Consider the following 15,611-nt stretch of genomic DNA (forward strand, 5'->3'; position numbering starts at 1 on the left):
GGCGTTCACGGTTAATCCGTGTAGGAATCTTGGCTCGGCGGCTCCGCCGCATTCAGTGCTTCAACTTCTCAGAACTTCCCTAATAATTATGGTGGGACCACTTGTCCCTGTAGTCCCATGAATAGCGGTCTCCTTCTCGGCCACTACTTTGACAATCCTTCCTTCGGGAGCTGCCGTAACTCAGGGAGCCTCCATAATAATATTGATTGCGGCCACCACCAAAACTACCGCCCAGTTGTCCTCTCCTGTAGACCTCTCGACGCCTACGAAATGCCTTCCCTACTGTTATGGTCCGACCCTCCAAATCCTTGCCATTCTAATTCTTCTCTGCCTCTCTGGCGTCTTTTGTGCTGGCAAACGTGACAAAGCCGAACCCTCTTGACTGTTGCGTTTCCCTGTCTCTTACCAACCGCACTTCCACCAGCGGCCCATATCTGTTGAAGACAGAGGTCAGAACTTCTTCCTCTGTTTTGAAGTTCAGTCCCCCTACAAATAACTTGGCACTTTTGTCGCCATGCCGAGCTGGTGTGGTGTTATTTTCCCTGCTGGGCTCTTTACCAACCCTCAGGTTACCATAAACTTGACCCCCGGCCAAATCATTCCCGATAACCACAGATACACCCTCTACAGGGAGCGTGGCTTGTAAACCGACGGTGACCGGTCCTGACACCAAATCGGACTCCAAATGGATGACATGAAGTGGAGCACTAACACCACCCCCGATCCCCTGTAAACGAACACTATCCCCCGTTGCCGTCTCCTCGGACCATGGCAAAATGCCTTCAAGCATTAAAGATTGATGTGCTCCTGTGTCCCTCAATATCCTAACCGGTCTCCGGTTAGTCGAGGCTCCATCCAGTGACACAAACCACTCTGAAATAAATGGTTGGTAACCCTTTTGATGGCGATTTCTCACAATGGCCATTGCATTTGGAGTCGTAATAGTCGGACTCCGCTCTGGGTCTTCCCTTTTCATGCGGTAACAACTGGACATCAAGTGTCCAGGTTTCTTGCAAAAAGCGCAAGTAGGCCCGGAGGAAAAACTCGTGGTCTGCCTCGGGCCCCCCGAACTATAAGTTTGTCTTGGGCCCGCATCCCTCTGATTTCGAACAGGTGGGGTATCCGCGTTGTCCCCATAATCCTCTCGAGGCCGCCGCCATGTATGGTCGTTCTCCGCACCTGCTGTTCCCCACCTCCCCTGCGGAGATCTAGGCGAGGAGTTAGGTTCGTGGACCCCTATTCGTTGGGTTAAGGCATAATCATCTGCCATGGTGGCTGCGTCCCACAACTTTGGTACTTTCTTTTCCTGCAGGTACACTTTGATGTCCTCGTGGACACACTGCTGAAATTCCTCCACCAGGATCAAGTCACGCAATGTTTCGAAGTCTTTCCCGACTCCTTTTGACTCACACCACCGATCAAACATGTTTTCTTTCACTCTGGCAAATTCCACATGGGTCTCACTCTCCCTCTTCCTGGCATTCCTGAATTTTTGCCTGTAAGCTTCCGGAACCAACTCATAGGCTTTGAGGATGTGCTTCTTCAGTACCTCATAATCTGCACATTGGTCCATTGGTAGCGCCGAATAAATCTCTTGAGCTTTTCCCACCAGCACACTTTGCACGAGTATGGTCCAGGCCTCCTCCGGCCAGTTTAATTGTCGAGCCACTTTCTCAAAGTGTGGAAAAAATTTCGCGACTTCCTTTTCACTGAACGGTGGAACCAGCCTCACATGTCTGCCCACATCCCAGGTTTTCTGGTTAGGTGTCGACCCCGTCAGCAAGGGTGGTGCCTCTCCCCGTTCTCTCATTAACTCCAGCTCCTTGAATTTGATTTCTTGCTGAAGCTCCATGTCACGTTCCTTTAATTCCCTTTCCGCTTTTCTCTCCTCTGCTTCGAGGTCCCTTGCAGCTCTCCTCTCCTCTGCTTTTCTCCCTTCTAACCTTTCCTGGAGTTCTCGTTCCACTCTCATTTCCTCTGCTTGTTTCTCTTCTCTCCTCTCTTCTGCTTTCCTTTCTTCTTCTTTTAACCTTTCCTGGAGTTCTCGTTCCACTCTCCTTTCCTCTGCTTGTTTCTCTTCCCTCCTCTCTTCTGCTTTCCTTTCTTCTTCTGCTCTTTCCCTTTCTGCTTTCCTTTCTTCTTCTTTAATCCGTTCCTGGCTCCGTAATTGCAACTCCAGTTTCCGGAGCTCAACATCTTCTGGTTCTTCGGGTAGCCACTCCCAGGCTAACTCGTCCCATGTTCCTAATCCCACCATAGATTGTATCACCGTGGCCTGCAACTCTGCCTTCCTCAAATTAGTTCGGACCTCCAAGTTAAAATGTTTGGCCAATTTCAAGAGGTCCGACTTTAGTAACGCTCGGAACTGTGCCTCACTCGGTGTTACCGTAAAGTTCTGTGCCACAAACGCCATGGTGACTATCGTTAACACCTGTTAACCTTCACCCAAGACTTTACCCCAATTTCCCCAAAAATTTACCAATTAATACTTAATTAATAAATTTTAATGAATAAAAATATTATTTTATTATTTTATACAAATACACTTTTAGATCCCGGACGTAGACCCAATTGCGAATCCGCAAATCGTAATTTGGACGAGCCCCCAATTCTGTTACGTGGTCCCCTCGGTGACTACCTGGTCTCGGTGACCCCCGGACCGTGAGAGGAACTTCGCCAGAAAGTTCTATCACATATGCGCTTTCGCCACGCAATCCATATGAATTCCCCACAAGAGAAACTGAGTTTCAATGATATATTTCAAGGGTAATGATACCATACAATTTCAATGCTACAATCGAGGATATTTTCCCCGAGCAATCAACAATAGACAACCATCAACAATTCACACTCCACAATCAATTCCCTAGATAATTAAGATGGCCATCTTATATATGTGTGTCCCCTTTTGTACTCACGACCCCCGTTTGGTCTCTCTCCCTCACAATGTCTCTGGGCCCCTCCTGACCAAGATGGTGGTCGGCTTCGCCGCACTCGGGCGGTTGAACGAACCCCGGGTGGACGTGTTTCCACCGGGCATGTATCGCACCGTGAACCACGGCTACAGCCCCCTCGTGGCCACGCGAAGCGGGTACTGTAAAGCAAGCAAAAGCCACACGCCGCTTGCCACGCGTGTTAGGCCCCAACATGCGACCCGTACGCGTCTTTGCAGACGGTGCCGCGAACGGTGCCAGACGCTGGGTCGATGCACGGCCCCACGGCAACTTGACGTCTCCACCGGGTAGGTATACGTCCCGGTAACTCCTCTCGCCAGACGGGCTTGGGAACGCCGCTTTTCCATGCGGTGCAAGATCGATCCCACCTTTCGTCGGAGCGGGGCGAGGAAGAAGAATCCTCGTCGCTTCTCTTCCTCGTGTCTTTTCTTCTTCCGTTTCCGGTCTCTTTTTCAGAAGGGCTCCTGACCCTCCAACCACAACAACCCTTAATCTACTACACATTGATAAGCAAAGACCTGAATAGGAATTCACATACATTCCCATAAATATGTAACACTTACCCTAGAACACAGAATAAGAGATAACTATCAACAGGGGTATTCTATTACTTGGCTGACGTGTATGCTTGTGGACTAATTATGGGATGCCCTTTCACCTTTACACAGCTCCGGAGGTAGGGGGCGCAGAATAACCAATAATAATAATAGTACAGCACACAATCAAAAAAAATACAGTCCTCATCTCCGCAACACTGCACCCTCCTCCTCTTAGGCACGTCCCGGGCCTACAACTTTTACTTTTAGTGTGACACGTAGGTGTAGTTCCCTCTACTTTTAACCTGACCCTGAGTGCGACAGTTTTAAAACATAAATAAATGTGTCCCGCTGCTCCATTGCACCCTGCCTAACAGACTTACGCCCACAGTTAACCGAATTGCGGAATGGTCTTCAAACTATACACTGACGGTGGGAAGCATTATTTACAATGACGCTATTTTTATTTACAAAACTAACCCAGGACCTGTGACTGTTCTTTCTGGGGGGGGAGACAGTCTGCTCTGCATCGACGCACCATGAAAGCACCCAAAAACGCACCAATACAAGCACCCTCAAGCACCAATCGGTGCAGTCACCATTGTTCATCAATAAAAATAAACCAACAACCCCTAACCCTGCAGGTGATCTCTTGCTCTTCGGCTCCCTCTGCTGGTTATTATTATTTCTTCCAGTTGTTGTCATCTTCCCTTGCTGGCGGCCTATTTGCAATAAAAGAATGCACCTAACGTGTCCGTTTTTATTTTATTTATGGCCCACAGGGGCCGACTACGTGTGGTTCACCTGTGGGGCATCGGTGCCCTGTGGCCAAGGTCCGCCAGCAAGATTTCGGGCCCTCATGGCCGGTTCCAGCAGAGGGGCCATGCCCCAACCCATGGGGTCCATAAGTGGTGCTCGGCCACAGACATGTGGTCCATAATGTGGTGCATCGATGCAGACAGCTGGTTCTGGGAATTTCGGGCGCACAATGGCCGACCCACGCACGCTCCCCGCGGCACCCAGTGGCGCACAGGTCATGTGGGAGACAAAAGGGGAAAGACAATTGAGCGAGGGGTAAGGTCACAAGGGAACACATCAATAAGGCAATGCAAGGCGAAATGCGTACGGAGGGCGAAGTGAGAAAGCTCGTCCCTACCGTACGTCACCCCCCTGTCACCTACCCTACCCTTGCCCTTACCCCATATGTACAAAAATCTACACATTTACAAATTCGTCACTACTGTCTCGTCTTCCCCATATTTCCTCTATACCAAATTCGTCGCCACAATCCCTCTACTTCAAAATTTGCCATCACCCAATTCGTCATCAATCCTCATAAGGAGGGAGAGATGGAATTACGCACAATTTCACAACCACGTCATGATGCGTCTCACAATCCAAACATTTGCACAGTAAAAATAATTAAACATGGCATGGTGCGGAGTACCTGTCACCTCAGGTGAGTGGATGCAGATGGTGCGAGGAGACTTCATCCTAACTACTTTCTAAATGACATTAACACACTTTACACTACCCGGGGTCTTTCCCTGCCAATCCATTGGCCAACTTACACTATTGGTTCTAAAAACCAATTCCCATTGACCAAACTGTGGTGCTTCTCAATTTGGGGTCTCACTCCCCCGATTCATCTCCCGGTTCCTCGCACAATTTCTGGGCTGCGACGTGTAGCTCTCCCAGCAGTTCTACCCACCTGCACACCTCCACCACTGCAGTTGCCACCCGAGCTTACCTAGCTCCTCACCCTAACCTAACTAACTGGGGAAGGCCCTCTCCTGGCTCTGTCACCCCTTGGTGCCCTCTGGCACTGGGCTACCCGGGTCCGTCCTCCGGATCCTCGGGCCCCATCCACAACTACCGGCTCCCAGAGCCCACCTGCGGCCTCACCTGGCCGACATCCTCACAGTGGTGGAGCGCCCAACCCAACTACACACACTAACAGGCTACACGCCCAGCCATTTCCACAACACTAATGCACCCATCCAAAGACCATTCTTTCACCCGCACCACAGATGCCAATATCCAACCACAATTTACCTGTACCCTCTACTTAACACTTACACTACCCGCCCCGGGTATCCGTGATGGGGGTCCACTCTTCCCCCATTCACACCTTCGCACCATCCACTCCACTCCACAATTTCCACCATACTCACTCCACGACCATCCATTCCAATACTCCATACCATTTATTCCATACACCTGTCCTCCATTCACCTGTCGTTGCACACCTGTGCAATCATACCTGGTGCCACCTGCACCCTCCTCCTCTTCCTGGACCAGTTGGTCAACACAACACACATCACCATCACTCACTCATACACTGCTCCACACACCTGTTCAGTTGCACACCTGTGCAATCACACCTGTTCAATTCTCAAACACACGGCATCATCTCAGCTAACTACTCCCCTCTGAAACTTGCGCTTCCCAGTCGTCCCTTTAAACTATTGCGCTCCCACGTCATTATCATCCACACTAAACTACCTGCGTCCCCACTACAGGTATCAGTCACTAACTAACCTTAACGTCACCTAATGTCATCTTCGCTACATCCCTACAATATAACCTAACCCACCCGGGCTAGTTTTCACTGCCATACACCCCATAATCTATTGCGCATTTGCCCCACCTTGTGAGGTATGGTGGATTGGCCATCCCATCACATGGGGCATCTCTTACTATAAATTTTGCTTACCAAATTCCAACAAATCAAAAATTTGTCAATCACTCTACCATCATCAAATTTTGCTTTTTTCTAATTTCGGGGCCAGAACACTATCCTCATCACCCGTCTACTTATTACATCCTCTCGGTGCGCCAATTCCCTTCTAAAGCTCGGCTTCGTACAGCCGAGCCATGAACGCGGGTTCTTTTGTGCCGGCGGCTGGATGCGTCCGGCACTCGGTGCAGGGACGGGGGCTTACCCGGGCCGAGATCCCACGCACCACCTCGGCGTGGAGCCATCCAATGTCCCGATCTCGACCTGCCGGCACGTCTCAATAGAAAGTGGTCGCCATGACGACCCTTCCTATCGGGCTGCCCGCTCCGCCCAGTGGAGCCCGGACGCAGCCGTTCCAAGCGAGGCACAGCGTGGATCGCGTACGGCGGTTCTTTCGAAACCGCCGTGGTTCGGATCCCCGCTGGTCCTCGCGGCACGCGAAGCTGCCCGACGCGCACCGAGGGCCCGATTCGGCTATAAGTCGTTCTAACCTTTAACCCGGTTACCGTCGATGCCTCACCTGGATGCTTACAAGCATACGCTACCCCTTTCTTGCTCATACATGCAGCCGTTTCCATGCTCCTCGTCGTACCTTTTCTTACACACCTCGGTACACTCGTTCCACTCCCAGCCTTGGTCACACATCTGACCACCGAACACCTTGGCACACATTCGTCGCTCGCACACCTCACCAACACACCTCTTCGCGCCCCCTCCTCGGTCACCTCCTCTGTGACAACCACAGGTGTGCTCTCACCCGCACACCCAACCACGTGCCTCACGACCAACTCAAGTGTGCATCCCCACACACGCTCTACCATTCCAGGTGTGCATCCTTCCATTCCAGGTGTACATCCTCGCTCACCTGTCACAACCAACTCACGCTCCGTTTCACTCTCACTACTCTCACCTCCACTCTTGACAACGCACTCACCCTTCCTCTCGACAGCGCACTCTTTCCTCATGCACCTGTCCGTTACACACCTTTCTCGCGCATCCTCTCGCGCACACTCTTTCGTTACATCCTCTGTAACTCTCACCACAGGCGTGCATTCTCCTTCACTCTTGACAGCGCACTCTTTCCCCATGCACCTGTCCATTACACACCTTTCTCGCGCATCCTCTTGCGCACACTTTTTCGTTACTTCCTCCGTAACACTCACCACACCGCGCTTCCATGTGCTCCCTCGCACACGCGCTTCGACCAACTCACTCTTGACGGCACACTCACTCCTCGGCGTGCACTTTTTCCTCACACACCCCATGGTCGGACATTCTCGCACACCTCTTTTTTTGCACACCAGACCTGTCGCACACTTCACCAACGGCCTTTCGCGAACACCCGGATCCAAACCAATCCCCAAGCCGACTGAAGCTTTCCTCACATCATATACATTGCCACTCACCTCCGTACCTCGTCTCCGCACCTCCTCTGCCACCTGCAAACTCTTTATTTGGTTAGTGAGCAGCACATTATGAGTTGAGCACCGACCTTGTACCAATTCCATTACCTCCTCCTGGATTTCTCTCTTTAGTAAGGTCGATATATGGAAAATACCCCCTCAACCCCAAAAAAATTGCTACAAAAGGTTTCTCAACTGATTCTGGTAGGGTTTAGTGTACTTTATAACATACTAAAAGTTTACCAAAGGAGGACCCCCGGAAAAGTGTTTTTTTCAAGATGGCGTCCAAGATGGCCGCCGAAACCTCTTAATGATCATAATTATGTAACTATCAACTCAAATTTGATGATCTTGGTGTCTATCCCTAGGTTTTTGGGGGCAAGGTACACATTAAGACCATTAAAAATGAAAGTGGGCCATTATCTAACAGGTTGAGGGGGCATTTTCCATATATTGACCTGAAGAATGTGTCGAATTGGATCTAACTGAATAACTAATTCTCATCTTTCTCTTTTTCAGACATGATTCAACAATGAGTGCAAGCACAGCCAGTCAAGCTTTTTGTCCAATCTGCAAGGAGGAGATCGAGGATTCCAGTGATAACTGGGTTGCAATTCAGTCGAAGGGGGCGAAGGGAATAAATGAAGCCAGTGTAAAGCGGAGGGACGATCTTGTAGTTGAAGCCAGTACTAAAGTGCATAAAAGCTGTCGTCAACAGTACATAAATGATAAAAACATTAAAAGCCATGTTGCAAAGAAAAGTAGTGGTTCTGTGCCACCAAAGAGAACCACAAGACAATCAAGTGGAGGTTTTGACAGTGAAAAGGATTGCGTATTCTGTGGATGTACAATTGATTTGGACAAGGGACACTTTAGCTGGGTACGGACTGACAAATTTGTGGAGACAATTGTGGAGGTCTGTGAATCCCGTTCAGATGATTGGGGACATACTGTAAAGGGTCGGATTGAATACTATTTACGAGATTTACATGCAGCAGACGGACTTTATCATCATTCGTGGAGTGGAAATTTCCGGTCCTTCAAGTCTGTGCCTTTAGAGTTCCAGAAAGCCCCTGAAGCCAAGCGCAGAAAGTGTGGTCGTCCTAAAGATGAAGATAAGTAGGAAGCATTTCAGAAAATGTGTGCTTACCTAGAACTGAACAGTGAGGAACAACTAACTGTTACATCTTTGAGCCTCATAATGAAAGGGTATCTTTGTAATCCTGATTCGGAACCGTATGACAATCACAGTTTGAAAAAGCGTCTTAAAGAACGCTTTAAGGACTCGATTTTTTTTGGTGAAAGAGAAGGCTTGGACGATATTGTTACGATGAGAGAACAAACGTCGCAGATTCTGAGATCATACTACAAGCAAACGTGTCAGGAAGGCGATGAAGAGTCCCAAAAACGCGCTATTATTGAAACTGCTGCTAGGTTAATCAGAAGTGATATAAAATCTCAGGTTTCTACCGTGACGAATCAGTATCCAAGTAGTGATGATTTAAAACTTGATTCAGCCCTATCGTTCATTCCGAATAGTCTGCGGACAGCACTGGAAACATTGTTCGTTGGGAAAGACACAAGACGCAAGGTTGCGGCAGTTGGTCATGCCATAATTCAGGCAGTTCGCCCACGAGCTGTCATTGCCCACGAGCTGTCATAGTAGTGATCTTGTCATCGAACAAACGTTGATGAGGTCTCTGAAGAGCACTGGTGGTCTAACTCGCGGCAGTGGGATGACCGAGGACATGCGAAACCTTTGGACCTTATCTGCACCTGTAACATCCGAGTACAACATTGCGATGCAGGATTTCACAAACCTAACCTATACTACAAGTCCGCAACACAAAGACTCAACTGAGGCGCGCATCAAAAGAGATGCATCTGATCTCGAGAAAATTCGGATAAAGCTTGCAGCCTGCTCACCCTTCACATCTGATCCTACTCTGAGAAACATTGTCAACGGGATAGTGGCTGGGCCAGATGTGAATGTACATGACTTTGAATCGGTTGGAAACAAGATCATTGAAGATATAATCGGAAAGTCGGCATTTACTTACAAATTCAAGCGGAAAGACAGAGCCAAAACCCTTGGGAATATCTCTGCTGTGAAGATTGCTCCTGATCGTACCATTGATCCTGCCCTTCTGTTCCAGCGTTTCCTTCTGGTGTCAAGGTCAGGAGATCTTTCCCTTGAAGAGGTTTTGACGTATGAACTAACCCCCTACCCTCCAGCCCTCTTTGAGACCAGGAACATTCTTCGAAAAGCAGACAAACCTCAGCTTGCTCAGGCAATTCGAGACCATGCTGCGGACTTATCAAGTGAGGCTGTGATGAACTCTATTCCCAAAACAGATTGTTACGTGCTTGATGGTGGCTCTTTGCTCCATCGTTTACCGTGGAACAAAGGCGACTCATATAATGCAATAGCTGAGTCTTATGCAGACTTCACTGTGAGACATTACGGACAAGCGACAGTGGTGTTCGATGGCTATGGTGAAGGTCCCTCCATAAAAGACAACACACATCAGAGACGAGGAAAAAACCTGCACCCTATTGTTAGTTTCACTGCAGAAACAGAGTTTGCAGGCAAAAAGGACGACTTTTTGTCTCGTGACAAAAACAAGGCAGACATGATTGCTCTCATCAGCACAGCACTAACTAAAAGGGGATGCCATGTCATTCAGTCACCAGGGGATGCAGACGTTGATATCGTTAAGGCAACTGTTGAACGATCCCGTCATTGCACCACAACGTTGGTCGGTGAGGATACAGATTTGCTGATCTTGCTCCTTCATTACTCCAGAACAGACAATGAGATCATCTACTTCCGTTCTGATGCAAACAAGCAGTCAAAAGAACACAGAGTGTATAACATTAACCTGTTGAAAGAAACTTTAGGAGACGATGTGTGCAATGAGTTGCTCTTTGTACATGCCTACTCAGGATGTGATTCTACTTCAAGGATTTTCGGCATCGGAAAAAAGTCAGCCTTCCGGAAATTAGTGAAATCTGATCCTGTCATGAAGTCCTGTGCTAGTGCATTCATCCTTCAAAACAAATCTCAAGAGGACATATCAGATCTTGGCAAAGACCTGATGGTTGATCTCTTTGGTGGCAAGTCTAATGATACGCTATCATCACTGCGCCATATCATTTTCACCAAAAAAGTGGCAACTGCTCAAGCATTTGTCACTTCTGAACGGCTCCCCCCAACATCACCTGCAACAATATTCCATAGCCAACGTGTGTACTTTCAAATTATGGTATGGATGGGGATGGCAAATGAAATGAACCCAACTGAATGGGGATGGAAACAGGAAAATGATCAGTTAATTCCAATTATGACCCAAAACAATGCTGCGCCTGACGAACTCTTGAAAATTATCCATTGCAACTGTTTGGGGGGATGCAAATCCTCTCGATGCAGCTGCAGACGCTATGGACTCCGCTGCACTGCTGCATGTGGCCCTTGCCAAACTGAAAACTGTGACAATCCAAACAACACTCAAGAGGGCGATACTGAGGAGGAGGATGACATTCAAAACTGAACGCTCTGAAACTTATTCTATGGACAAAGGTGTTTGTGCATTAGGTGACAGCTGAAGGTCATGAGTTCAATTTCATAATGATTCAACAGCTCAGTAATATCCAAAGTTGTCTTAATGTGTTCCTTGCCCCCAAAAACCTGGGGATAGACATCAAGATCATTAAATTTGAGTGAATAGTTATGGACTTGCGGTCATTTGGAGGTGTTGACGGCCATTATTGACGCCATATTGGATTTTTGTGTTACATATAATGGCCCACTTTCATTTTTAATGGTCTTAATGTGTTCCTTGCCCCCAAAAACCTAGGGATAGACACCAAGATCATCAAATTTGAGTTGATAGTTACATAGTTATGATCATTAAGAGGTTTCGGCGGCCATCTTGGACGCCATCTTGAAAAAAACACTTTTCCGGGGGTCCTACTTTGGTAAACTTTTAGTATGTTATAACGTACGCTAAACCCTACCAGAATCAGTTGAGAAACCTTTTGTAGCAATTTTTTGGGGGTTAAACTGTATTTTGCCCGAGTATACTGTATTTAAACGGTATATTACTTAGTTTCTGTCCGTCTCTTCTTAATTTCACTCACCTCTTCTTCCACTTCCTCTAATTTTTGTTTAACCTCTTTTATTTCTCGGTGCGTCTCCTCAAGTTCGTCCTCTAAGGCTACCGTGACCGTCTCTATGTGCATCCTCACCTCCCGGTCCTTTGTCTCCATTATCTCTGTCACCTCGTCCACCCTCATTGTCAGTTCCTCACGTACCATCTGACATTGCCTCTGCGTCGCTATTAATTCGTTTTTAATTTCTTTTTGTGTCGCCTTTAACCCTCCGAGTACTGCAGTGTTCCTTTGAACCTGCTCCACTAACTTCGTTTGTCCCTCTGTCAGCTGTTCCACCTCCTCCGTCAGATCTTCTATTCCCCCTTGTAACTTTGCCGTATTATTTCTCACCTCTTTCTCCATACGCTTCTCACCTCGCTTTACCTCCTCGCGTAGCCCCGAGACCTCCTCACCCACACCTCGTCGTATCTCCTCCTTCATCTCCTCCCTTTCTTTTGTAGATGCCGCCCTCATCTGTCCCAATTCATCCCTCTGAGCATCCAGTTTGGTTTCTACCCCGATTTTTACCTCCTCTATCTGCTCTCCCATTTGTTTAATTTCTCGGGCGGATTGCTCCCCTATCTCCCGCAATTTGTCCTCCATCCTATTTTCTAACCCCATTAACCCATTTTTCACCTCTTTTATCCTGTTGTCTAACCCCTCAAAATTTTTGTCTAACTTCCCAAATTTCTTGTCTAACCCCTCACCGGTACCCCTCGCTTCGTCCCTCATTGCCCCCATTTGGCCCTCTAATCGCTCACTATCAGCCCTCATTCCCACAATTTGGTTTCCCAACCGCTCACCCATTTCTCTTCGCTCTCGGGTGGACTTATCATTTTGGGCATCCATTTTTGCCATCATTTGAATCATAAAGACTCGCATGTACTCTGGCATCTCTGGCTCGGCTGCCGCGACCACGGGCACAGCGCAATTTGGTGCCGCTACACCCACGTGCGCGAGGACGCCATCTTGTGCGTCTGATACTCCCTCAACCGCCTCCTCATTGCTCCCCTCCATTTGATCCTGGGTTACTCCTAACCCCTCTATCTCTCCCACCGGCATCCCGTCGCCTTGACCAGCCATGGCGCGATTTCAAAGTTCGGGTTTTGCTTTAAAACAAAACAAATTTCGTCCGCTCCAAATTTTGACCAAATTTTTTCTAGATGTTTTAAAAATTTGGTTCGGGCCCCGAATCTCACTCCCAGACACCAATTGTTACTTAATAACACAATTGGTGTTCCAAAATTTGGGCCTAACAAATTTAGTCCCAGGTCCGAATCCAACTCCTGACAACCAATTGTTACAGATCGCGGTTTAGATGTTATGATGACCGAGCGGTGGTGTATTTAACCGCGACCTAACAGGATCCCCGACTCACCCGATTCCACCCAAACGTTGGCCGGATCGCACCGCAGCTAGTCAATGAGGGAAAAGACGAAAACGACGCAATGCAAAGAGGAAAACGAAGACAAAAAGGTTGGAAATACTACTAAATTTATTTACTATTTACACACATAAGCAAAAAGAAACCAGTCACGTTTATTTACAAGCACATAAGACGCAGGTGACACAGGGAAAATACTAGCTTACCTACAGTCTTAATTAACCCAGGACAGAACAAACAAAAGACAGACTCACGCGGGGAATGACAGGAATGGCAGGAGGTGGATGGCTGGAGGTGAACGCTTGGTGGAGCCAACGCGGAGCTTGGTGGAGCTTTGGTGGAGGTGAACGCTTGGTGGAGCCAACGCGGAGCTTGGTGGAGCTTTGGTGGAGGTGAACGCTTGGTGGAGCCAACGCGGAGCTTGGTGGAGCTTTGGTGGAGGTGAACGCTTGGTGGAGCCAACGCGGAGCTTGGTGGAGGTGAACGCTTGGTGGAGCCAACGCGGAGCTTGGTGGATTGGTGTGACGGGTTCTCTCTCCTTCCTTAGTCCCACCCAGTCCAACAACTTCCTCTCTTGCTTAGTCCAACTCAAGGCCTTCCTGTCTTCTGATCTCCTCCCTCCTCGACTCCTCACCGCAACCAACGCAACCACTCACCACCACCACCGACTCCTCACCGCAACCAACTGACCACCGACTCCACTGACTGACTCTTCACGACTCTCTCTTGACGACCAACTCTTTGTGACCAACTCTTTGTGACCAACTCTCTCTGGCAACCGACTCACTTGCTTCCTGTGTGCACGCCTTTATAACGCCTCCGGCGATTCAGCCGCCGGCCTTCAGGACACGCCCATCGGGGTGCTCACCTCGGCCCTGGTTGGTCGCGCGACCCTCGGGCTCCGCCCTGGATGACGACGGGCGGGCACGCCCCTCTTCCCCTCTATGACGAGGTGGAGACACGCCTTTCTTCCCCGACTCGAGCCTCGTGGTCAATGGCGGTTATTGGAGGGGAGGTAATTGGGCAATCGAGGGCTCAGCAATGACGACAGGGGATGTGATAGGAAATGGAGGTTTTGGGGATGGGAATGAAAGGGGATCTATTCTCTTTCACTGGTGCAATGGAGTACTTCAATTAATGGGAGACACAGCCTTACCCTAGAACACAGAATAAGAGATAACTATCAACAGGGGTATTCTATTACTTGGCTGACGTGTATGCTTGTGGACTAATTATGGGATGCCCTTTCACCTTTACACAGCTCCGGAGGTAGGGGGGCGCAGAATAACCAATAATAATAATAGTACAGCACACAATCAAAAAAAATACAGTCCTCATCTCCGCAACTATATATATATATATATATATATATATATATATATATATATATATATATATATATATGTATATATACATCGTTAAACATAAATAATGACTATGGATAAAGACCTTTCATAATGACATGGGTTTAAGCCCTGCTTGTGAGAATGCCAATCCCATTCCCATTTCAAGCCGTCTTCAAACCTCTCTCCACCCGTCACAGCCGCTTGTGCAACTCACAATCCCGCGAGATATGCAGAAAAGATCTGTATCCCAAAACAGATCATGGCCAGTCATGGTCACCTGTGCAACTCACAATCCCCCGAGATATGCAGAAAACGGAAAATATATAATGTGACCATTAGCAGATCATGGCCCTTTATAGTTGCCTGTCCAACTCAATCCCACAAGATGTGTGGAAAAGTAATGTGACAATAAACGACCCAAAACCAATTATCTTCTTCCTGATGCACATACAATATTGTTATATTTATGGGGGAGGTAGGTTAGAGATTACCTTTGAAGAGATAGCGCTAGATAGAGTAACATGGCCCATTTGCGAGTTGGAAGCAAATCTCGATGTAAGGAAGTAGGGACCTGTCAGCTTAAGGATTGTGTTTGAATGTGCACGATATGGAGGGTCGTGCTTGTGATAAAGATATAGAGGGATTAAAGTGAGGAAACGTGTGCAAAACCTCTTGTAGCTATCCACTGAGTTAGAGTTCACATGAGCTCAGAAGAGGAAAGCAGAAAGAAAAGGGATTTCCGCCAAGAAAGCAAAGGAGAGAATGGGGCGGCGATTTGAATAGTCTCATGGAAGGGGGTGGAGCCCAATGCCTGTGTGGGTGGAGAGTTGTCAAGGGAGTCGAGGGAGGAGTCAGTAGCTCTCGGTTCGGTGCTATCGAGCGGGAACAGTTCTGTGAAAGAAGCTGCAGGAGTTCTGAGTAGATTGTTCTGAAGAGAATGAGGGAGGAGCCTGAAGGAGCAGCAACAAGGCGCTCAGTAGCTCGGTTCTGTGAGTTGAAGATAGACAGAGTTCTCAGGAGAATTGAGAGGTGGAGAGCTTTAAGGAGGTCGTCCTGCCTGCCTGCCTTGGCCCTGGTGCTGGTCTCGTCTTCCCAC

The sequence above is a fragment of the Myxine glutinosa genome, chromosome 7 (assembly GCF_964187855.1).
Source record: "Myxine glutinosa chromosome 7, kmMyxGlut1.1, whole genome shotgun sequence".
NCBI classification, from domain to species: domain Eukaryota; kingdom Metazoa; phylum Chordata; class Myxini; order Myxiniformes; family Myxinidae; genus Myxine; species Myxine glutinosa.